This window comes from Monodelphis domestica, chromosome 1, assembly GCF_027887165.1.
Source record: "Monodelphis domestica isolate mMonDom1 chromosome 1, mMonDom1.pri, whole genome shotgun sequence".
Classification (NCBI taxonomy): domain Eukaryota; kingdom Metazoa; phylum Chordata; class Mammalia; order Didelphimorphia; family Didelphidae; genus Monodelphis; species Monodelphis domestica.
The window spans coordinates 98,522,560-98,548,292 of NC_077227.1; the positions used below are offsets into that span (position 1 = coordinate 98,522,560).

General features: G+C 36.7%; 1 pseudogene; it reads left to right on the forward strand.

Moving 5' to 3' along the window:
- The first annotated feature begins 4,140 nt into the window (after positions 1–4,140).
- On the forward strand, positions 4,141–5,030 carry LOC100617870 (COMM domain-containing protein 7-like; annotated as a pseudogene).
- Positions 5,031–25,733: the final 20,703 nt, after the last annotated feature.

A 25,733-nucleotide genomic window follows, 5' to 3' on the forward strand; every position in this document is an offset into this window, starting at 1 on the left:
AGATCAGACGATAGAAAGAAATTAGATCACACCTTCCTATTCAGGGAGTAAGCCCCACCAAAGATGGAAAATAAGTACACTGGGAAGGAGAAAAATAACATGAGAGATTAGAAGAGAGAGAAACAGATACAGAAACCTAGAGACCAAGAGAGAAGGAAGAGGAGAAGAGATGGTGAGGGGAGAGAGAGAGAGATCAGGCAAGAAGGGGGAAAGAGAGAGGAGAGATAGAAGAATGAGGAAGGGGAAAAAGAGACAGGGAAAGGATGGAATAAAAGGAGAGAAAGAGAGAGAGAGGGGAGAGAAAAACACAATATTTCCATTTTTACATCAGTAATCTGATACTTTTTTTCACATATTTGGGCACCAAGGAGAATACCCCAACATTTCCTTCTATCATTCTCTACATCCTAAAGTTAATTGTTAAATGATTGTTCTCTAGCATTTTTTTTACTTATTTTATTAGCAGGCAGATTCCTATTATTTTCTAAATCACAATATTTGAAATCAAACTCTAAATCAATTTGTCAGACGTCTTTTTCAGAAATGCAACAGACACATTTTTTAAACCCTTGCCTTCTCTTTTAGAATGAATATTGTATATTGGTTCTAAAACAGAAGAACAATAAGAGATAGACAATGGGGGTTAAGTGACTTGCCCAGGGTAACACAGCTAGGAAGTGTCTGAGACCAAATTTGAACCCAGGATATCCTATCTCTAGGCCTGACTCTCAATCAACTTGAGCCTCAACAGACACATTCTTGAAAAAGATATATTTGTGTCTAATTTTAGTGAACCATCACATTTTAATTATGACAGCATAGTAGGAAGACCACTGAAACTGGAGTCAGGAAGATTTAAGTTCACATACTCTCAGAAACTAGCTGTGTTACTCTGGACAAGTCATAATCTCTCTGAACCTCAGTTTCCTAAACTGTGAAATGAGGATAATAACAGCATCTATCTCACAAAATTGTTGTAAGGATCAAATGAAAGAATATGTTCTGAAAAACTTTAAATGCTATATATATATATCTATATATCTTATTATTATTTAAATTTGGTATAAATGCAATAAGGCTAGCCCAACTCTTAACCATAGTACATTTGTTTAAAGCAGACAATCTCTGAAATGTGACTAATAGCCTATTTGGAAATTTATATTTTGGGGGGCAGCTGGGTTGCTCAGTGGATGGAGAACCGGGCCTAGAGACGGTAGGTCCTACATTCAAATCTGGCCTCAGACACTTCCCAGCTGTGTGACCTTGGGCAAGTCACTTGACCCCCATTGCCTAGCCCTTACCACTCTTCTGCCTTGGAACCAATACACAGTATTGATTCCAAGATGGAAGGTAAGGGTTTAAAAAAAAGAAATTTATATTTTTGCATTTAAAATCATAAAATGAGGCACATAAGTCCTCTATGTAGTCTTGCCTCTTACTATGCCTTACTGCTGACTTCAAATTCAATAAAAACAATTAGCTGGCTTCATTGCTTGGACCTCTGCTTTTTTTCCTTAACTCTATCTCTCTTGTATATATTTATATATGTATATGCTGCCTCCTCCAGTTGGACTATAAACTTCTTGAGATCATGGACTGTTTTGTTTCCTAAATGCCTTCTAAGCAATCCTTCCTGCTCTGAGATGCTGTAATTCTATAATTTTATTCTGATTCTTCTATTCTCCACCATCCAGGCCATCATAGAACTCATCTAACAGATGATGCAGACCCTCCAACTCACAACATAGCTTAGGAAGATTCAAAAGTCATATAAACATTTTGACACCATTGCTTTTTCTGAAACACTTTCTTTTAAAAATATTTAACTTATATTTAAATATGTTCCATGTTTACATGATTCATGTTCTCTCCCTCCCTTTCTCCCTCCTCCCTTCCAGAGATGATAAGAAATTCCACTGTGTTATACTTGTGTACAACACTTAACTTCTTCAGAATTGATACTATAGATTCTAAGGTCAAAGAGTAGTAAGGGTTGGGCAATTGAGTTGTTACTTGACCAGGGCCACATAACTAGTCAGTATCTGAGGTCAGATTTGAACCCAAGTCTTCTCAACTCCAGACCTGGTACTCTATCCACTGTGCTACCTAGCTGCCCCAACCATTGACCATTGACTGTTAAAGTAAAGAATGACAGATCCTTAGGGATAGGTTGGGCTTTTTAATCTATATCGTTATCTTTCCTGATGGCACAAGGTTGTCCTTATCACATGGTAGCCATTATACATAGAGCTGGCACTTGGAGAAAAGATTCTGTCCAGTGTAGAGATGTTGTGTACATTTAAGCTACTTGAGGACTCCTGGTATTTCATGGTCTTGGCTGTGACTTACTTGGATAGGAAAAGATTAACTCTTCAAAACATTTACTACCAAGATGCTATAGTAATTCCTAGGACATTCTGCGTTTCTGCCATACCAAGCATTTCTGTGAGATTGGCTTCTAAACTAAGGGTACCCTTGCATATTTATACAGCAAACTCTTAATTATATTGCTCTGGGATTTGATGGAAATGAGTCATTTCTGTGTCTTTCCAAATCCTGTCACTTAATTGTCAATCGTAGAGGAGCTCATTAAAGTACTTGCTAATTCGTAGGCAAGAGTTAAAAGGCTTTTCAGCTCTATTCAAGTTCCAAACCAGTTTATTTGCTTTTTTATGATGATTGAAACCATGTACACTTTAAATAACCTTATGTTCAACACTTGGTGATATTAATTTCACTTGACTTCATGTCTTAAGGTCAAATACGTTAATCAGGGCTTCCATCATTAACTGTTTCCTTTTCTATTAAGTGATCATGATCACTTGGTATTAATGAGTCGTGAAGTTTTAATAAATTTTAGCCAGTATGGAATTACCAAACAGTAATTATGACATATACTGTATGGATGGTTTGTTTCACAACGTAAATGTGGTCTAATGTTAGTGAAAATACAAAAGAGTGGCAAATAATTAATTAGTTTTAGCTATGGTCTTGAAATTGCTCTTACTGAGGGGACTATCAATTAGTTGAAAAAAACTGGGAAAACATTTCTTGTTGTGTATGGAACTATTAGGGTTTGGGTCTTGTAGATTCAGAAGTCTTGATCTGAAAGTCAAACCAAGGATTTTGCTTTATTAGTTGATTGGTCCACATTCATCAAATGTCTACTATGTACCAGGCTCTGTGCTAGGTTCACAGGGTACAAAAAGAGACAAAAGACATTCCCTGCCCTTAAGGAGATTACAATCTGATGGGAAAGACAACATGCAAGCAAATATATACAAGGCAGGCAGGATAAATATTTTATTTATACTTCAAAATAAAACATGTATACAGGACAAATAGGAAATAACAGAGCAATGATATTTGAATTAAGAAGAGTTGAAGAAAGCTTCTTGTAGAAGCTGAGATTTTAGTTGGAACTGAAGGAAGCCAGGGAGGCCAATAATCAGATTTCCAGCAGGAAAGTGTTCCAGGCATGGGAGACAGCCAAAGAAAATGCTCAGAGCTGAGAAATGGAGTGTCTTTTACATGGAACATCCAGGAAGCCAGTGCCATTGGATTGAAGAATTCATGTCAAGGAGTAAAGTGTAAGAAGACTGTCAAGGTAGGAGGGGAATAGGTTATGAAGGACTTTGTCAAAGAGAGCATTTCATAGTGATCCAAGAGGCACTGGAGTTGACTGAGTAAAGGGGTGACATAATCAGATCTGCACTTTAGAAAAAATTACTTTGGTGCTGAATGGAGGATGGATTGGAGTGGGGAGAGAGTTGAAACAGGCAGACCCCCTTCTTCCCCCAGCAGACTAGAGACAAGGGGATTAGGGTCTGCACTAGAATGGTGGTAATAGCAGAAGAGAGAGGGAGTGTATTTAAGAGCTGTTGCAGAGGTGAAGTTGATAGACCTTAGTAATAGCTTGAATATGGGGTGGGGGGATGAGAGATAGTGAAGAATCCAGTATGATACCTACATTGAAAGTCTGAAGGACTGGGAGGGTGGTGTTGCCTGCTATAGTCATAATGAAGGTAGGAGTGGGGAAGGCTTTAGGGGGAAAGATAGTGAATTTCATTTTGGGCTTATTAATTTAAGATATCTACTAGACATCCAGTTTAAGATGTTTGAAAGATAGTTGGACATGTGAGATTGGATATCAGAAGAGAAACTGAGTCAGGAAAGTCATATTTGGGAATAATTAGTATAACAATGATAACCAAATCCATGGGAGCAGATGCAATCACCAAGGGAAGCAGTAGAGCTAGAAGAGAAGACAAGTGAAGAGAAGACAAGAGAAGACAAAAGAAGACAAGAGAAGACAATAGAAGACAACCCAGGACAGAACTCTGAGGGTTAGAGGGGATGATCTGGAGGAAGATCAGTATAAAGAGGAGGAATGCCATATGACTTCTTCCAAAAAGTGATGAGTTGGGCAGTGATGTGCTTGTATGCGTATGGCCACAGGGTGCCTCACACTGGACTCCATCCCCAAGTCCAGAAGGAGCAATATGCTGCACTTGAACCAAGTGAGGGGAAGCAGTCTGTGACCTAAGTGATTTTGTATTTCATGGTTCAACTCAAGGAGGTTGAAATATTCCTGACTACATGTAATTTTGCTGCCACCAATATGATCAGCTGTGGGCCCTTAAAGAATATCATGAAAAGGCTTCTCCTAGTGCCCAATGGTGCCTTGAAGAAGAATATGCCTGCTGAGCAGGTCAGAGCAGATTTCATTATTCTGAGGCTCAGTGAAGAGAAAGCAGCTTATTTTTCTGAGAAATGGAAGCAGAAATCTCCCACACTTGCATGATGGGCAATAGGACAGACATTGATGATATAGATATGGAATGAGAATTTGGAGTGACAGCGGAGAGCAGTGAACTGCAGAAAGTGGGTTTTTTTTTTAACAGTTTAAGATGGTAGTTAAAAAAGAAAACCAGTCTGAAAATGTGTATGTAGAGTTAACCCTGCTGCAGTTCTATAACTTCTTGAATGAGATGGAACTTATTCAAGCCAGCATGGAGTCTTTTTGCTGAAGATGGAGAAAGAAGACTCAGAGGGATAATTTATTTATCCTTATGGTCTGTTCTGTACCAGTGAGAGGGATGGGGTGTTCTCAGAAAGGGTCACAGTTCTGTAGTAGGGAGCCCAATATAATTACCACATAAATTCATGATTCATGAAGTAACCACTCATCACACAGACCAGGTCTCAAATATTTAAACAATAGTAATTAAACAATGGGATGTGAGAAGGGGAGAAATCAAGCCAGTTTGTGACACTCCTCTCCCACCCTTCAGAACTTCCATTTTTCAAACTTTTAACATTAGTAGTCAAACCACAGAACAGCATTAACCTGAAATTAGGTGCAAGGTGGGGGAGTAGAGGAGTGAGGACAATTCGCTGTTAGCATCCTGAAATCCAGAATCTAAAACAAATTGTTTTTTTAAAAAATGCATTTACCATGTATAGTGGGGAATTTATCATGGCATCCTATTTTTTTTATATCTGTAAGTAAACCCAAGATAGCTCCTCTTCCAGACTTCTGCTCTTTGGAGATCTTGACTCAATTCCACCTTCTGTACTTGTGTTGTGAAGGTTATCAGCTTCTGAGCTTCCTTAGGAGTCCTTTCCCCTAGCTGAGTAGCCACCGAACCGAGTTCTGCCTTATCAAAGTGTCTTATAAAAAATAACAAAATGAAATAGAAACTATGAATTCCCAATTCTCTTCCTTCTTCATCTCCTCCTCCTCCTCCTCCTCTTCTTCTTCTTCTTCTTCTCCCCCTCCTCCTCCTCCCCCTTCCCCTCCTCCTCCTCCTCTTCCTCCTCCTCCTCCTCCTCCTCCTCCTCCTCCTCTTCTTCTTCTTCTTCTTCTTCTTCTTCTTCTTCTTCTTCTTCTTCTTCTTCTTCTTCTTCTTCTTCTTCTTCTTCTTCTTCTTCTTCTTCTTCTTCTTCTTCTTCTTCTTCTTCTTCTTCTTCTTCTTCTTCTTCTTCTTCTTCTTCTTCTTCTTCTTCTTCTTCTTCTTCTTCTTCTTCTTCTTCTTCTTCTTCTTCTTCTTCTTCTTCTTCTTCTTCTTCTTCTTCTTCTTCTTCTTCTTCTTCTTCTTCTTCTTCTTCTTCTTCTTCTTCTTCTTCTTCTTCTTCTTCTTCTTCTTCTTCTTCTTCTTCTTCTTCTTCTTCTTCTTCTTCTTCTTCTTCTTCTTCTTCTTCTTCTTCTTCTTCTTCTTCTTCTTCTTCTTCTTCTTCTTCTTCTTCTTCTTCTTCTTTTCTTCTTCTTCTTCTTCTTCTTCTTTTCTTCTTCTTCTTCTTCTTCTTTTCTTCTTCTTCTTCTTCTTCTTTTCTTCTTCTTCTTCTTCTTCTTCTTCTTCTTCTTCTTCTTTTCTTCTTCTTCTTCTTCTTCTTCTTCTTCTTTCTTCTTCTTCTTCTTCTTCTTCTTCTTCTTCTTCTTCTTCTTCTTCTTCTTCTTCTTCTTCTTCTTCTTCTTCTTCTTCTTCTTCTTCTTCTTCTTCTTCTTCTTCTTCTTCTTCTTCTTCTTCTTCTTCTTCTTCTTCTTCTTCTTCTTCTTCTTCTTCTTCTTCTTCTCCTCCTCCTCCTCCCCCTCCTCCTCCCCCTCCTCCTCCTTGTCACCATCACCACTACTAGTACCACCACTGATACTTGAATTATTTTGATAACTACTGAGACTACAATCATTTTAACATCATATTTTTAAAATTTTAAATGCTTTATTTCATTTTATTTAGAGGTCACTGTCTGGTGTTTAATGCCATTGGATCAAAAGCCTCAATTTGTGGTTTATGTAGGGGATTTAGTTCATGTTTTCTTTATTCTATAATGTTTTTCATATACATCCTCTCCTCTCTGTTCTCATGTCACTAATCTGATTTTGGTTTCTACATTTATTCAACAAGCACTTATCAAGCAATTAGTATGCCCAAAGGTTGTGTGTTATGGTGGTACAAAGGGGAATAATGTTCTTGCTTTGAAGGTATGAGCAGATCCAAAAAAAGAGTTAAAGGCATGTACATAAGAACCACACCCATATATGAAAATTTGCTGAAATTGTCAAAGAATTGAAGTTTAGGAAAGGGAGAGGATCAGAAATGTCTTCATCAAAGAATGCTTCATATGGGCCTTAAAAATCGACAAATTAAAAAGTGTTAATGGTGGGGAGTAGCATTTTAGGTGGAAAGAATTGTGTAAACAGAAACAAGGACTCAGAGAAGCTATAGAGTCGGGTTCAAAAAGTGAATGATTATTCCAGGTTGTTGCTTAAGGAATATGGCATGAGAAAAGTAGTAAATAAAGCAGGCAAGGTAAATTGGGGTCAAATTATAGAGGACACTGAATGATAGGATAAGGAATTTGAGCTTTGTTTACCAGACAACATACACTCATCAAAAGATTTTGAACAATGGATTAGCATGATGAATCAAAAAGATTTGAACAATGGATTAGTAAGTTGTTTTAGGAAGATTAAATCATATAAGATAGTAGGTAGGAGAAGAGAAAGGAATTGAGTTGTGGAGGTCTGAATAAGGTTGAGGGTAGTGAGAGTGAAGTGGAAGGGATATGAGTAAGACATTTGGAAACATTTTGTAACTGGAGTTGATGGGATTAAATGATTGAAAGTAAGGAATAAAGGAAATGGAAGACTCAAAGATGATGATTGACATTTCAGGCTTGGCTGATTAAGAGGATTGATTGGTTGATGAATTCAGAGGATACCATTTACAGAGAGAGAAAACAGGATGTTTCAGACATATTGAATTCGATGGTATAGTGGAACATTCAAATGGAACAGTGTAGTGAGAATTAATTAATTAGCTGACATCTTATAACACTTTAGAGTCTGCAAAGTACTTGATATACATTATGTTATTTGAATGTCACAAAAGATTGATGAGGTAGGTACTAGGGAAAGAGGGAGGCAATAAGTATTTTAGCATCTACAATGTGCTAGGCACTATGTTAAATATTATCTCATTTGATCCTTGCAACAATCTTGGAGAGGTAGGTACTTTTATTATTTCTACTTTACAGTTGAGGAAACTGAGGCAAACAAAAGTTAAGCGACTTGCCTCAAGTGCCATATTAGTCACACAACTAGTAAGTGTTTGAAGCAGGACTTCAACTTAAAATCAGGTTTTCCTAACTCCAGATCCAATGTCCTATCTACTACTACTACTACTACTACTACTACTACTACTACTACTACTACTACTACTACTAGTGTCCTATGCCAACAATTGCCAGTATTATTATTTCCATTTTACAGCGGAGGAAAATGAGAACCAGAAAAAAGTTATCTAACCTCTGCTGAAACAGGAAAAATAAGAGGCAATATTTTAATTTATATATTACTGATTCCAAGTTCAGTAGGCTTTAGGAATGCTTTGAGGACAGGTATCACTAGAGCTATTTTATTGTTTTTATTGTTCAATTGCATTTGACTCTTTGAGACACCATCTGGGGTTTCTTGGCAAAAATAGAAGAATAAATTATCATTTTCTTTCCGGTTCTTTTTACAGATGAGGAAACTGAGGTAAACAGAGTTAAGTTACTTGCCCAAGGTCACACAGCTAGTAAGTGTCTCAGGCCAGATTTGAACTCAGGAATATAAATCTTCCTGACTCCAAGCCAGGTACTCTATCTGCCAGGATACCAACTGTCCTAGAAGATAGATTGTTCTCCAATTGGGATGTTCTAATTTTCTAGCTTTTAAATGAAACCAAGAAAAGTAATAAATTTAGGGAATAAATTAGATCATTGCCTTACTGAACAACTATTAAGTTTTTGAATGAAGAAACAGATGACATAAGATATGAACTAATGTCAAGAATTCAAGTTAAACTGAACCAGAAACTAAGGGACCTGAATCTAAGTCCCAGTTTTGTCACTAGTAGTTTGTGTGATATTGGGCAAGTCATCTCTACTTCACTGGACTCTGTTTTCTCCTCTGTATGACAGAATGATTAAATTAAATTAAATCACCTGTATAACAAGGTGCTAAAAACTGAGGTCCCTCTTAGAACTCACATTATATGATCAACTGTGTGCACAATACTGTGACAAGTGATGAAGAAGTTGCAAAAAAAGATGGCACATGACCTTTGCCATCAAAGAGTTCAGTCTAGTTGGGAAATAAAATTCTGGAGGTAGGTTAATAATCATAGCAACCAGTGTGTGATAAATGTCAAATTAGGTGTTCAGACAATAAATGCTTTTTTTAAGAAGAGAGAAGAGTCTGTGCATTGAGGTGAACAGGGAAGTTTTCTTAAAACTTCTTAAAACTTACTTCTTAAAAAGAAGTAAAGGTGACAAGATGTTGAGCATAGAAGGTTCTACTTGGAGTAAAGGGTTTGAATCCCTCCTCTGACTCTTACTAGCTGTATGATCTTGTATAAAGTACTTGGTTTTTCTGAGACTCAATTTCCTTATCTTTAAAATGAGAATATGAACACTAGTAATACTTATTGTTGTGGGATCAAATGTAATCGATGAAATGAAAATGTAGAGTCAGATTTTGTTTTAGTATTACTGAATCAATCAACAAACATTTTTTAAAGACCTACTTGGTGTTAGACACTGTCCTTGATATTGAGATAGAAATACAAAAATGAGCAGCCCTTGCCCTCAAGGATGCTTATATTCTATCAAAGAAGAAAACATGTATAAATATATATAAAACTCTGCAAACTTAAAAAAAATTAATGTTAAAGAATGGAGTGTAGGTGCTTTATTTGCTTAAAATAAACTGGGAAGATAAGTGCATGAGGTTACGGACAGTACTGTAAAATATCTTTGGAGCTTTTGTTCTAATGGTAGGATTTTTATAGAACTATTACAAAATGTGGATCTCATATGGAACTAGAGTATTTGATCAACTACAAAGTTTGATCTAAGAGGTACTGGTAGGTCCAATCTGCCCTAAATAGTTCCTTAACCTATATATGATATAGTGCCTGAAATATATTATTCAAGAATCCTTTCTCTGAATAGTAAAAGTTTCATAAATATCCATATAATTAATGAAAGAATGAATGAATTAATAAAAGAAAAAGATTTCCTGTGACATGACCCATGAAAGCATACTGAAATTTGAAGAAGTTATCAGGACTACTTTTCTCCTGAAAAGAGAAATCATGAACAATGTTCAAAATGGCACAATTGATCAGGATAAGCAAGGAGATAAATTGGATTAGAAAAAATATAGATTTTTATTCCTGGTGAAATTCTTACTAAAAAGGAAAAAAACATTATAAAATATGATTTTCTAGTGTAGCAGTCCACCCCTAGCTATGGGCAAGGGGAACAGTTGGTATGTACAGATTGCCTTAGAAGAGAGCATGCTCAGTCTTGAGCATGCTCAGTATTGCACATGGCTGGGGAAGCCTCTGACCCTTGACCCCAGCTTCCCCCAGGTTAGGTGGAAACACAGGTTTCTTTGTGCTCACCTGGTTAAGAGAAACCACACCTATACCTTGTCATTAACCAATGAGAATCATCCCTATGTACTGTGTATATTTGCATATCAACGATTATATTTAGCCCCAGCAAGCTCCGCCTCTCTCTCTCTCTCTTTCAGGCTAGCTGATGGCTGTCCTGGCAGGGACTTGGCCTCTGGCCAAGCTCCATCTTTAAACCTTCTCTATCTCTCTTTCATCTCTCTGACCTGTGTGGTATTAAATGTGGATCTCTGGAGTGGTAAAAGCCTTCAGAAGGGTCCTTTGATCAGAGCTTTGCTGTGGCTCATGGAAAATTAATAAAGACTCATTCCTGCCACCTCATATCTCTAATTTGACTCCGTCATCCCCCTCGTGGTATCTAAAACTTCTATCCTGTCTCTATCTTCCTACCTTAAAGCTTCTCTCCCCTCAGAGGAAGCTTTATCTAGCATTTGGGGCAGCTAGGTAATACAATGGATAGAATATTGGGCTTGGAATCAGGAAGACTTTAGTTCAAAAGCAGCCTCAGATATTAACTGTGTGGCCATGGGCAAGAAACTTAACTCTATTTACCTCAGTTTTCTAATCTTTGAAATAGACTGGGGTAGAAAATGATGACCACATCTTTGCCAAGAAAACTCCAGTGGTGGCATGAAGAGTCAGACACAAATGAAACACGTGAACAACAATAAACAGGAATTATGAACATTTATAAAGGAATACAGGAATCACTAAAAGTCAATATAGTTTCATGAAGTATAGGTCAGTCATGTTACATTATCCTAATTTCCTATTTTGTCAAGGTAACTAGACTAGGGTAAATCAGAGACATTAAGGGAAACTTATACACTTACTACGCATTTCAGCAAAGCTTTTGACAAAGTCTTTCATGCTCTCCTTATAGATAGAGTAAAGACATGTATAATAGATGATAGGATACTTATGAGAATTATGAACTGGACTTAATCCAAAAAATAGTCATTATTGGGCTTGATGTAAACTTGGAAAAAGGACAATTGGATCTGCCTTTAGCCCTGTACTTTACAACATTTTTGTTAATTATTTTGATGAAGGCATAAAAGGCAAGTTTTCCGCCACAATAAAGCTAAAGATGTTGGATGGTAGACCCTAAAAAGAACTCACAGGTTAGAACAATGGGTCAAATCTAATAAGATGAAATTTAATCGGGATAAATGGAAAGCATTTGGGTTCAGAAAACCAATTTCACATGTAAATATTTGGGAAAGCAAGGCTAGGCAATAGTTTGTGTCAAGATATCATCATTTAAAGTACTGAAACTCAATATGAGTCAACAGTATAATATGGTGGTCAAAATAGCAAATACTATTCTGTGATGCATTAAGAGAATGATTTAATTCATAGAAGGAAGTGAGTCTTCTGTGATAATCAGCTCCAATCATATCTCAAACTCTGTATTCATTTCTGGTCATGGAATTTTAAGATGCTTATTGATTATCTAAATGAGATTCTGTTCCATAAAAGGGCTACCTATATAAAAGGACCAGAAAAGAGTCATAAGATAGAAGAAGAATTGGAAACGGAACAGAACACTGGACTTCTGGCTTCAGTTAGAGATAATATAGATGAGATCAAGGAAGGGTTACACTTGATGGCCTCTGAGTTCCCTTTTGGGTCTGGGATTTTGTGTTTCTTGGAAAGAGAGGAGATAGATACAGAAGGTTAAGTTGAAAGATGCTTACTTTGAAATTTGGTAGAACTTATGTCACCATCAGCCATGACCATAGCTACAGAGAAAGCCTGATGATCCCCAAATCCTCACATTCCAAGGCCTGGCAGAATCTCTCTTACTAACTTGAGACTGTGCAAAGCCACCTCTTCAGTTGCTTATTTTGAGGACAGTTTCCATAATTAAGGGAAGAGAGTTCTGCTAACAATCCGTGGAACCAAAGAAAAAGGCTTTTTCTTTGCTGTTGTTCTGAAATGCCATCTGTCTCTGGTGCCTTACATGGTAGAACTCAGCATTCCAGAGAAAAGGTAAAAATAAAAATTCATTCATTAATTAAAAGAGATATTTACCTTCCAAAGAATTTGTCAGTCAGCAAAATGTGGTTCCAATTCACTTGCTGGCCAGATAATATTGCATTTAGCTAAGGGTAAAGCAGCCTAAAACTGCTATAATTCCTGTATTTATATATCATTTATGATCCTACAAACCCTACAAAATCACTCAACTTGTACTGGTGCAAGAAAAATGAAATATTGCTCTAAAAGTTGGTGCTAATAACATTTTATTCTTTTTTATGTAAAATCAAAAAAAGTCAAATTCTGTACTAAATTTGAGCCATTTTCCAAAGAGAAGTAAAGTCTCATAGCAGTTTGCCCAATCACACTCATTCTTACTCTGAAAAATGTTAGTGTGAGTCATTACATCATTGTTTCGCAACAAACATTAGCTCTCCTATTTGTCTATGTCTGAAGTTCCAAGTCATGTCTGTGGGCAGAGCAGTGCTACTTTCTGGTTCATTATTGCTATTTAGTTAATAATGGTCCCAAAGTACAAGAGTAGTGATACTGGTAGCTCTCATAATTCTAGGAAAAGTTGTAAAGTGTCATGGTATGTTTGCATAAGAAATACTTATTAAATAATGGGATTTACTATTATGTGCAATTTTCAACTGACTCCATAGGGTCTTGGAATGTCTTGGCCATGTAAAACGAGGTCCTAATGCATATAATTTATGCCATACTGGGAACTGATCTCTTAAAGTATCTTGCTCAGGTTTTTTTTTGTCTTGACATTTTAAGACAAGCAAAGTGAAAATGTTCTAGGAATATTAATGAGATAGCTTAGAGAGTTCCAAAAAAGGACTTTTTATAATAAATTTTTATTTTTTCCAGATTTCGTGTCAATACAATTTTAAAATATTTGTTTTCTGACAGTTCACAGAGAATTCATTTTCTCTCTCTCCATCCCACCTCACCCACCTCTCCAAGAAGGTAGTTAATATGATATAGGTTGTACATAGATTATCATATAATACATATTTCAATGTTCATTATATTGTAAAAAAGATGCACATTTGCTTACATTAAAGAAAAATTCACAGAGGAAATAAAATAAAGAATGATGTTTTAACATCAATTTGGACCTTGTTCCTTCTATGGCAATGAATATACTTTTTTTTTTGTCATGAGTCTCTTTGAGTTGTCCCTGATCCTTGCCTTGTTGATGATAGTCCTTCACAGTTGATCATCATTCATTATTGTTGTTATTGTATACAATGTTTTCCTGGTTCTGTTCACTTCACTTTTCATCACTTCATGTATAATCTTTCCAGGTTTTTTGTGATCATCTTATTTATCATTTATTATGGCACCATAGTATTATATTACAATTATTTACCACGACTAGTTTAGTCATTCCTCAATTTATGGGCATCCATCCCTTTAGTTTCCTTTTTTTTGCCACCACAAAAAGACTGCTATAAATATTTTTGTATAGCAAAGTTCTCTTCTACTATCTTTAAGCTCTTTGGAATACAGACCTAGTAGTGGTATTGTTGAGTCAAAGGGTAGACACAATTTTATATCCCTTTGGGCATGGTTCCAGATTTTTCTCCCAAATGATTATATCAGTTCATAGTTCTAGCAGAAATGTATTAGTGTCTTGATTTTCCACATCCACTCCCACATTTATCATTCTCCCTTTTTTATCAAGTTAACCAGTCTTATGAATGTGAGGTAGTAACTCAAAGTTATTTTTTAATTTGCATTTCTCTGATCAACAGAGATTTATGGCATTTTTCATATAGCTAATGATAGTTTAAATTTCTTCATCTGAGAATTGCTAGTTCATATCCTTTGACCATATGTCAATTGGGAAATGATTTGTAGTCTTATAATTTTGACCCAGTTCTCTATGTATTTGAGAAATGAAGCCTCTGTCGCTAATCATATTTTCAACTTAGAAGACCTTGGATAATCCTTCTTATTCAAAGCTCAGCTCAGATGTTAATTCCTTAATTAATTTTCCCTAATTCATCCAGTTGAAAATATTGTCTCCCTCTTAGATTATCCCAGAGAAGTTTGTTCTGTACTTCTCCTTTGATCCCATAATTTCCTACCTTGTTTATATAGATCCCTGCTCCAGCTAGGCATAGTAGATAGAGAACTTCCCCTGGGGTCAGGAAGATCTGGAATTAAAGTTCTGGTTTTTAGTGCAAGCTGAGACCTAGCTTAGGCATCTATTATCTCTGACATACTGCCTGTGTGAATCTTCACGAGTTACTATGCTCTCAGTCTTCTAGACAACTGTTGTCTAGAAGTTGCAGAGGAAGTGCCAACCTGTACTGGCAGAATGAGTTGCGTCATCCTGAAATTCCCTACATTATGAAATCACAGATCCAGACCTTCCCCGCATTGTACACCTTATGCCTCTGACATAATAATTACTTGATATAGATTTGTTGATTTCAGTCTAATTGACATAATATACAGATGCCAGGCACAACACAAACTTTCACTTAATAGCCAAAATTAATATAAAAACATCTTTCCCATTTTTTATAACACCCACATTCTCTATAGCACTCTTTGAATACTAATCATCTTTATAACAATGTCTTCTTCTGGGTAACTAAAGCATCGAATTCCACAGCCACAGTTTAGAATTTTTTAGAAAATCTCCTGGAGAGGAATTTTTCAACAAATAAATCCAGCAAACACTTAAAAAAAAAAAAAAACCCTTACCTTCTGTCTTTGTATCTATTAAGAGAAGAGCAGCAAGGGCTAGGCAATGTCTGAAGTCAAATTTGAATCCAGCGCCTCCTAACTCTAGACCTGGTGCTTTCTAACACTGTGTAACCTAGATATCCCTAATAAAAATTTTATTAAGGACTTACTATGAAGAATATATTGAGCCAGACAATAGGAACTCTCTTCTTTATTTCTAGCCCTTTTAAATCTTTGGTGTAGGGAACTCCAAACATTGAAACTTCTAGTAGCTGTCTACATCTTCAACTACAGAGCTGGTCAGGGTAAAGAATATTTAGGTGACTTGCCCAGAGTATCCTATCTAGTGTTTGCCAGAGATGAAACTTCAGCTAAGGCTTTCCTGCCTCCTGTGTTGGTCAGCTACAAACCATCTTTCCCATCAGAAACAGATTATACAGGGACAAAAAATTAGTGCTTATGTGGGTTTATTTTACTGTGAGAAGAAGAGGATAGATATAAGAGAATCTCGGTATGTATAAAGGAATACAAAGTAATTTCAAGAAAGAAAGACTGTGAATAATTTGGAGAATCAGGAAAGACCCCAAAAAGGGAATGGACCCTAAGCTGTTCCTTGAAGGAAGATAGAGATTCTATACTACAAGGCAGAGGTCCTTGTAGGGATGTATTTTGATCTTAGTGGACATTTAATAATTAAATATGTGCCTTGACAATAGGGGAGCCTTAGAAAATGTCTTTCATTGTTATCACCAAGGTATAAGCAGCATTTCCCCCAAATTATTTCATCTAGGAGACCTTAGACTAAACTACAGCCTTCCCCTAGCAGAAAGGAGGGAGGCTTAACAGGAAACAATTTACTACCTGAAGAAATATTGCCAAGGCTCTCTGGCAAAGCTGCAATCTCTGCTGCACCCATCAAAGGCCTGCCCACAGCGACGTGCACTAATCTAAGCAGGATTATTAAAACATAAATTTCTATGTCTTATCTTCCTCTCATTGGGCCCAAGCATCACGATGTTCATTAGATAGTAATATGAGGTTATATAATCTAATTTTTATAACTCTCAAAGGATATTGTGGGTCAAATATTAGGCTAAGATTCCAACCTTTAAGCATAAAGAGAACGCCGTTTTTATTAAAAAAAAACACAACAAAGCCTAATGAGAATTATTATCAGAAATGGGCACAATAACTATGAAATCTTCTTAGAGGAGTGTCACTGTATTTTTCTTGCATAGTGATGACCTGTTAATGTCAGTAGCAAGCTAATGATAGCCTGAGAATTTGTAATGATTACTCTAAATTCTGCCCTGTGTATATATTCTAGAAATTGGGATTGAGGGAGTTGTATTATATTTAATCATGCTGCTTTCCTTATAGATATATGGTACTCTCACATCATGGCTCTTCACTGCCTGAGCAGTGATGGGGAAGTGGGAAATCTATTCATTGGTATCTCTTTGGTGGTACAATAGCAAACCATGCCACAAACACTTCTTTGGGTGCTGAGTCTGTCTGCTAGAGGTGGTGGGCATAGAGGACTGATGTAAGTGAAAATGACAAGTGAAAGATGTCCCATGACTGACATTAATAATTCAAGGAGTTCTCTTGGTGAGTGGCTGAAATCTCAAAATTACAATAAATCAGGGCTATTCCAGAAAAAAAATTGATCTCCCCTATCCCCCACCCCAGAGAATTAGCTTCTTTCCCCAAATATGGGTCTCTATTTTCCTTCAGGTACCAAGTTCAGAATAAAACCTCAAGACTCATAAGATAAAAGGTGTGTTCTAGTGGTAAGAGAAGTCTAGAAGTTAGAAAACTACGGTCAAATTTTGACTTTGTCACTTACTGTGTGACCATGGGCAAGTCACTTAAACCTCTGTTAGTCTCAGTTATCTACTTTGTAAAATGGGGGTAATAATGAACCTATCTCCCAGATTGGTTGTGAAAATTAAATGAGATAATAATTGTAAATTGGTTGGCAGAGTGCCTTGCACAGAGTATGCCCTATGTAAATATTAGCTATTATTATGATGATTATTTGGAGTCAGAAAAATCAGGGTGAAGTATTTACTGTGTGAATATGGGTAGTTATGTAGCTACTCTAAGCCTCAGTTTCTCATTTATAAAATAGGATTTAAAATTTACCACACTAGGCTGTTCTGTGAGTCATCAGAAATTGTGTATATAAGGTGCTTGGCAAAATAATTAACAAAAATCCCATTAACATTAGGAAAGAAGAATTGAGAAGCTTTATAGCCTTGTTAAACATATCCAGTCTTTTGGCCAGTTAACTGTACTTGGCAGCTATGGTGTCTGAAGCTCTCAAATACATTCATCTTAGGGATCATACTGCAATGTAATACAGCAGACTTTTAGGTTTCATTAGACTTTATCTATTTGGAGTCTTCTACATTCCATCAATCAACCAACCAACCAACCAAAAAAGCATCTATTAAGTACTTACTATGTGCCAGACACTCTTCTAAGCACTTGGGATACAAAAACAGCCTCTGTCCTCCAAGAATTGAATTCTAGTAGGAGATACAATATGTATACAAATAATTATAAATATATACAAAATAAACTTCAGTTTGTTTTTGGAAGGAGTGCACCAGCAGTTTAGGAGACCAGAAAGAGTTTCATGAAGATGTGGGGCTTAGAATGAATTCTGAAAGAAACCAGGGGCAGAAATTCTGAGAGACAGAGGTAAAAAGGGAGTGCATTCCAGGCATGGGGGAAAGCCAGTGCAAAAGCATGATCTGTGTGTGTAGGACGGAAAGTGGGCCAGTGTGGCTGACTCATAAAGTATGATAAAGGGAATAAAGAGTAAGACTGAAAAGGTAGCATATGGGCCGGTTGTGGAAAGCCTAAATGTCAAACAAGAATTTATATCTGACCCTTGATGCAATAGGGGACTGCTGGAGTTTGTTGAGTAGGGATGAGGTATGGCATTATAAGATGGGCACCTGGATAAAATCACTAAATGGAGGATGGGCTGGAGGGGGAAGAGATTTGAGAGAGGGAGATCAATTTAGGAGGCTATTGCAAAAGTCTAGGTGATAGGGAGTGAGGGTGAACACAGGTGACAGCTGTAGGAAGAAAGTGAGAGTTGTCATGAAGAAAGAGACTACATGAGTCTTCTACCTACTGACTTCAAAGCCCAAATTCCCATCTAATTGAAGTAGGGTGGAAAGAGCACTAGATCAGAGAACCCTAGTTAAACCTTCAGTTCTTCTGGTTCCTTTTTCAAAGCGACTTTTCTTTAGCTGAGATGCCTCCTCTGTAAAATGAGGGAGTTAGCTTAGATGATCTAGATCTCTTCTAGCTCCCAATTCTACGAAACTTTCCTTTTTCACCTAAATATGTGATATCATTTCTCTCCTATGAACTCCTATTGCTTTCACTGTAGAACTTTCATTTGGTTCTTCTGACTTGGCTCTGTATAAACGCAATTTGCACCTATTTTCTAAAAGATTTTGTATTGTTATTTTTATAGGCATCTCTTTACTTCCTAAGTAGATAGTAAGCTCTTGGATGAAAGGAATGGTATCTGATTTATTGTGCATTGTCCACAGCTCTTTGTGCAGAATAGGTTCCTAATAAAGATTTCTCCATGAGTCACAGTTGAAGACTGATGGGAGCTTAGAAAACAAGCATCTTTTAAACCTTAAAGCACTATATAAATGCCAGCTGCTATTATTATTGTTGTTGTCATTGTGATTATTGCTGCCAAAAAAAAAAAAAAGCCTTTGACCTACTCTCTTGTTCAATTTTAGGTTAAAAATCAGGAGAGAATTAAATACTATATGAAAGGGAAGATGATTAAAACCTTACAAATGGATTGGCCAGGTACTCTCTGCCCTTAATTTCAGATCAAGAGGCATCTTTTTCCTATAGTTATTACTAGGGAAGGAAATGCAAAGGTTAGGGAATAGTATCTGAAAGTTCTTCTCAGCTAATCTAAATCCTTCATGCTGTAGGCTAAGCCTACTTCCTGAGCACTTTTCATAAATGACACATGGGTGGCAATTATCTTTAAAAGTGGCTATTACTGGCAAGCATAGAAGTTGACAGCCTTTTAAGTTTTCAGAAGTGTGTGTCATTATTCCATACCATATGGACTTCCTGCCCTGTCGTTCTGCATATTTAAAAACCCATCTTGCTGCCTATCTATTTGAAATACATTTAATCCATTGTAACAGTCAGGACATCAAGGAAAACTGTACATGCAACTTCTAATCAATACTCTAATAGAAGAAAATAACTTAAGTAGAGATGACTTGAGCATAAACTTCAGAACAAAGACTTGACTAGATGGTCTCTTAGATCTTGCCTTTCTCTTGCCTTCTGTGGCTCTAAAAGAAAGAATTATTTCAAGCATTTCTTGGCATCAACAAAACCAAATATTTACAACTACAGTATCTTAACTTTGCAAATGTATTTCCTTAAAATTCTCTTTACAATTAGAAAAAAAGTTTTCATGATATTTTTTTCAAACAGATCAGCCAGCATTTATTAACCACTTAGGTGCCAAGATCTGTACTAGATACTGGTAATACAAAGACAAAAATGAGACTGTTCCTGGCCCAAAGGCGCTTATATTCTTTTGAGAGGAATGATGTGTAGATTAATAAGTACATGTAAGAAGAATTTAGGGGAAAGTAGGGAAGTAATTAGCAACTTTGTTGTTGATTGGTCATGTCTGACTCTTTGTGACCCTATTTGGGGTTTTCTTGGGAAAAAAAATTGGAGTGATTTGTCATTTTCTTCTCTAGCTCACTTTACAGATGAAGAAACTGAGGCACATAAGGTTAAGTGACTTTTCCAGGGACATACAACTAGTAAATGTCTGAGATCAGATTTGAACTTATGAAGATGAGGCTATCTGACCCCCAGCCTGGCACCTTATCCACTTCAGTACCTAGTTGTCAATTACCTAGGCAGGGAATTCAGTTTCAGTTCCCCAGAGCCAAATTAATTATTACAATTGATTAGAGTTTAACTTCCTTTAAACATTCTTTTCATTCCAATTATTGAAATAAATGCAAATATTATTTTGGTTCTTTTTACCTTGCTCTAAGCAGCAAACATATGTTTTCTCATTTTTCTCTAAATTTTCCATATTAATAATTTCTTACTGTAACATAATATCTTGTTCCATTCATATGACATAATTATGCAGTCTTTCCTCAATCATAGAATCCTAGATTTAGAGGTGGAAGGGACTTTATACATTGTCTACTCTACTTAAATCATTTTACAGATAAGGAAATTGAGGTCCTAGGAGACTGACTTGCCCGAAGTTACACAGTTAAGGCTCCTGCCTAGTTTTCAGATCTTTCCTATTTTAAAAAGTGCTACTATGACCATATGGGTATATATGAAGCTCTTCTTTCTGTCTTTGATTTCTTTGGGATAGATGCCTAGTATAATTTAAAATTACATTTTCAAAGAGGCAGTAAAGACTAGTTGTCCAGTTATTATCTATTTAATTTATTCACTGCCATTTTCTTAAAAAAGTTCCAGGCTACATCATGAAATGGTGGAGCAAGGAACTCTAAGCTATCTGAAAAGAGCTAATGGTTGTAGTTGAAGTTAAATAAAAACCTCCTGTTGTCCTTACAGAATTCCCTCCTCAAGAATGAACATTTGAAGGCATTTATTATTATTTTTTTGGTTAAATGCTTTAGCATGGAGATCTAGATGGAGGATTCAAGCTTCAATTAGAAACATCTTTCTTTTTTCACTTATTCTAGGGGAGATGCTGTCTGGGTGGTCTGATGTGGGAATCCATTAATTTTTCATGAGACATATGCATCCTCCTCTCTCTCTGCACCCCTCTTCAGCTCTCATCAACACGGAGGATGATTAAATACCCAAGTTAAAAGGCACATAAAAAGGTACTTCTTTCAGGGGGAGGAGACAGCTCTCCATTGATCCATAAACGAGTAGCGCCTTACAATCTGAAATAAGGAGGAGGCTGACATTTTAAAGCAAGGTTTGGGGGTTTGCCAACCCTGGCTCCCTTCTTCTGGATGGCTGGCGTGTGTCTGACTCTTATTTAGAGCAAGATCAGAATAAAGAGTTTTTCAATACATGTTGACTTGGCTCATGTATCATATAGGGGTATTTTCACTAAGAGGTTCACCTAACTGGAAAGCTCAATAAAATGAATGATGTCAAGGTCTACTCTACAATTTAAAAAGTCCTTAAAGAATCTAAAAAATATTCTAATAGTAAGATCACTGATTTGAGACAAATAAGTTGGGCAAATAAGTTAAGGTCTCTGAGCTTTAGTTTCTTCACCTATAAAATGAGGGGATTGGGTTCAATATAAACTAATGTTCCTTCTAGCTTTAAATCTGTGATTCTATGATTTCTTTTGGGGTTCTTATTCATATCAGGTTTCCTTCTTAAGGGTTAGCCTGTATTCTGCGAATGAAAAGTACTTAACTGGCAAAAAGTCGGCTTCATTGAATTTCTGCCATCTTGTTATGATGACCCTGTGGAGTAAAATGCCAAGTGGAACACTGGCCAGAATGGTGGAAAGAAATTAGCCACTGAAGGGGAAAGAAAGAAAGAAAGAAAGAAAGAAAGAAAGAAAGAAAGAAAGAAAGAAAGAAAGAAAGAAAGAAAGAAAGAAAGAAAGAAAGAAAGAAAGAAAGAAAGAAAGAAAGAAAGAAAGAAAGAAAGAAAGAAAGAAAGAAAGAAAGAAAGAAAGAAAGAAAGAAAGAAAGAAAGAAAGAAAAACAATTTGAGGTTTTTTTTCATGTCCAATAGGTTTAAGAAACATAGTACACTCTATCTCATTCCAGTGGTTTAAAACAGACTTTCTTTTAAATCAAAGAATTGAATTTGAATTATTGGGGGCTATAGCATTTAATTTCAGATTTGAACAAATAGTCTTAGCCTTTATTATTATAACATAGATATACCTAGATTAGCTTTTAATTTGCTACATCTCTAGATTTTTCCCTGCTGAATTGTTCTTACAGATTTCAGTAGCTTTTTTCTCCTTCCTGAGTTGCAGCTGGATTAGAAGTAAATTGCAGTGAATGTTTCAACAGATGTTAGAATCAAATGCTCATCTTAAAATACCAAGAAAAAAATCGTTTCATTTAGTTTCAAATATCTGATAGTAACATCCATCAGATAATACAAATAAAGAAAGATTAAGATCAAAGTCATTTTGCACAAAAACATTCCCTTATTCCCTTGCTGTCCTCTTCCCTCCCTTTGTGCCCTCCCCTACTCATTTTATTCTAATAAAAGTTATAAGAGTGAATAAGACAGAAAAGCTAGTAATCATGGACACCAGAGGGACAGCTGTGTTTCTGTGAAAAGGAATTAGTTACCTATAGCTCTACTATGTAAGATTCAACCTTATATTGATGTTTCTAACTCTAGCATCAAAAGAATATTCCTGTACCTATTCTCACATTATAGGATCTTAGAATTTAGAGCTGGAAATTCATTTAGGGACAGTTGAATCCAACTTTTTCATTTTAAAGATGAAGAAACTGAACCCAAAGAAATGAAACAATTTGCTCAAGATATCACAGGTAAGTGAATTGCAAAGCTGTTATTCAAATCTAGGCCCACTAATTTTAAAAATGGTATGTTTTCCATTGACCCGTCCTGATAATTCCATCTTTCTTAACTCTCCTATAAAATTGGGATAATAATAGCACCTATCTCATAGAGCTGTGCTGAGTCATCAAATGAGATAAAAATATGTAAGTGACTTTGCCATCTTTCAGGTACCATGTATAGAACCCAGGACCTGGAATTAGGAAGAATTGAGTTCAATTAATAGTTATGTAACCCTGGACAAGTGACTTAACTTTTGTTATGTCTCTTTCCCCATCTGTAAAATGGAACTAATAGCGTCTCTCTACCCCCCCCCCAAATAGTTGTGAGGTTAAAATAAACATTATACAAATGTTAACTGTTATTGAAATTATATATATGTGTGTGTGTGTGTGTGAGAGAGAGAGAGAGTGAGAGAGATTATATATATATATAATAAATCTCAAACACACTATTATATATGTATATATAAAATCTCTCTCTCTCACACATACATATATAATATATATATATATATATTATATATGTATATATATAGTCTCACACATGTGAGACTAGCCAGTAGCAACCTCCCATCCACTGCATTGGTTGCACATCTATGTAAATACACATATGTATGTCTACTTTAATGGAAGCTCCCCTTGGTTAGGAGAGAGTCCACTTTATGAGAACAAATGGCAATTGAACCTCATTTGGAAGCATAATTATTTAAAGACAGGTGTCTGAGTCATAGACTATTGTCATAGCTAGAAAATGATTCCACCCAGTTTCTTGTTCTGGCTCAGTACTTGGCACTGAGATGAGGACAGGAGTTATATAATACAATTCAAATCAGATGTTTTGAGGGTCTGCCAGTCTTGGCTTCTTTGTCTGAGAGCATTGTCTCTGCAGAAATCCATGGTCTCCCCATTTCCCTTAGGGGATCGGCACACCCCAAACAGACAAGGCTGAGGACTGTGACTTCCTTTGCTAGTACGGGTGGCAAAATTCGATATGCCAAGGGATCACATCCCATTAAGTCCTTTATGACCATTCATTGAGCACCCCCTGTGTAAGTATTATGCTCAATAACATTAACAAGGGCTGAATTCCAGATTGTGAAAGTTTAGAATCCTGATCCTGTGGTCCTGGCACCAGTAAGTGGCTAAGATAATTTGCAGTGCCTGAAAACTTAGTTCAGGTAGACCAAGGCAGACATTCTGTCCTTATCTGTTGATCATGCTTGCTATTCTAACTGGTCAGGCTTTGTTTTTGAAAGTATGCTTTGAAATTCCAAAGCTAATAATCAGAATCCAATTCTATATCTAGATTTGATATTTTTTATAGGGAAAGGGGGGAAAAGGCACCTAAAGAGGTGAATTTGCTTCCTTCCAACCAGGATCTCTCAGAGGACATCTAGCCCATTCTCCTGCCTGCTTCCATCTTCTCATTTCAGTCACCTATAAGGGAAATCTATCTTACTTTTTAAAGCCTAATGAGGGAAGGAATTCTACAATATTTTAGTTAGTCACTTTCATTTATCAAGTGCTTACTATGTGCCAAGCACATGAATATCAATACAAGTAAAAGAAAAAGAATCACTGCCCTCAAGAAGCTCATATTCTAATAAAACAAATAAAAGGAAGCTAGAAAGAGGCAGGAAGAAACTACAAACTCCATCTTTGGCTTTTTATAATCACTCTCAGACCCCTTTATATTTTCAGGAGGGTCATATCTGATGCTCTAATCAGAGTTGAGATGAATTCATTGAAGAGAACTGGAAGGAACCTTCTCTAATTTAAGATCACCTAGAGCAGTGATGGTGAACCTGTTAGAGACTGCATGCCCCATCCTGCCCCCTGCCCTGCCAGAGACTGAGTGCCACATGTGCCTCGTCCCCCCACTATACCCCACACAGGGGAGTGAGAAAGTGCTACCACTAGGCTGCTGGACAGAGGGGTAGGTGAAGTAAAGAATGTGCATGGAGAGAGGAAGGAGAGTGGCTGGAACATTCTTCTCCCCTATAGTTCTGCTACCTATGAGTTGCTCATCTTACCTCTTGTGTGCTCCCATTGGACTGCAGGGCAAGGGGTGGACGATGTGAAAAAATCAGGCATGGTGGAGAGAGGGAAGGGAGCACCTCTGCCTATGTCCCTCTGCCTTTCCAGTAACTTTGCAGGCAATGGTGCATGTGCCCACATAGAGCATTCTGTGTGCTCTCTTTGACATGTGTGCCATAGGTTCACCATCTTCAACCTAGAGTAAGCTTGGGTATAAATCTAGCAACAACTTTTCCCAGGAATTCCATAAAGACTCAATGAAGGTGACATTGGCACAGGTTTAAGATGAGGGAGAATTAGTATGAATCTATAAAGAGGCTGATATTGAACATTTTTGTTCCTCTCTCAGGAATCAGTGGCATACAGCAGAAAGAACACTGGATTCAAATTCAAGAGAAAATTGGCTTACATCTCACCTTTGAAAGTTACTAGTCTTGTGGCCATGGACAAATAGATTCACTTCATTCTTAAGATGAAGAGAATAATATCACTTTCCTCATAGGGGACATTATGAGGATGAAATGATAATATGTATGTATACTATTTTGTAACATGAGTATATTCTTCTTCTTCTTCCTTATTTCATTATCTTCCATCAAAATTTTGTCAGACAGGGTGACTTGAAGTTAGTTGAGAAATGAGTTATGGACCTGACTGTTGAGGGGTCTTCTGCTGATGAGAAACAGTACCTAAAGGTTTTACTTAGTTTCTTTTTTTTTTAACCTGCAACTCTCCCTGTGGCTCCATCAGTCTAAAATCCCATATGCCATCTGGGAACACATGATTGACTAGAATACCTGCACCATTTCTCAGCATGCCTTGACTTCCTAAATAGAATCCTATTGGTGAGCATGAAGAGAATTTTTCAAGACTACTGTCAAACCGCCTATGGGAACTATCCTTCTTCTCAAGGTCAAATTAGTCTCTGAAGAGTATTTGTGATTGC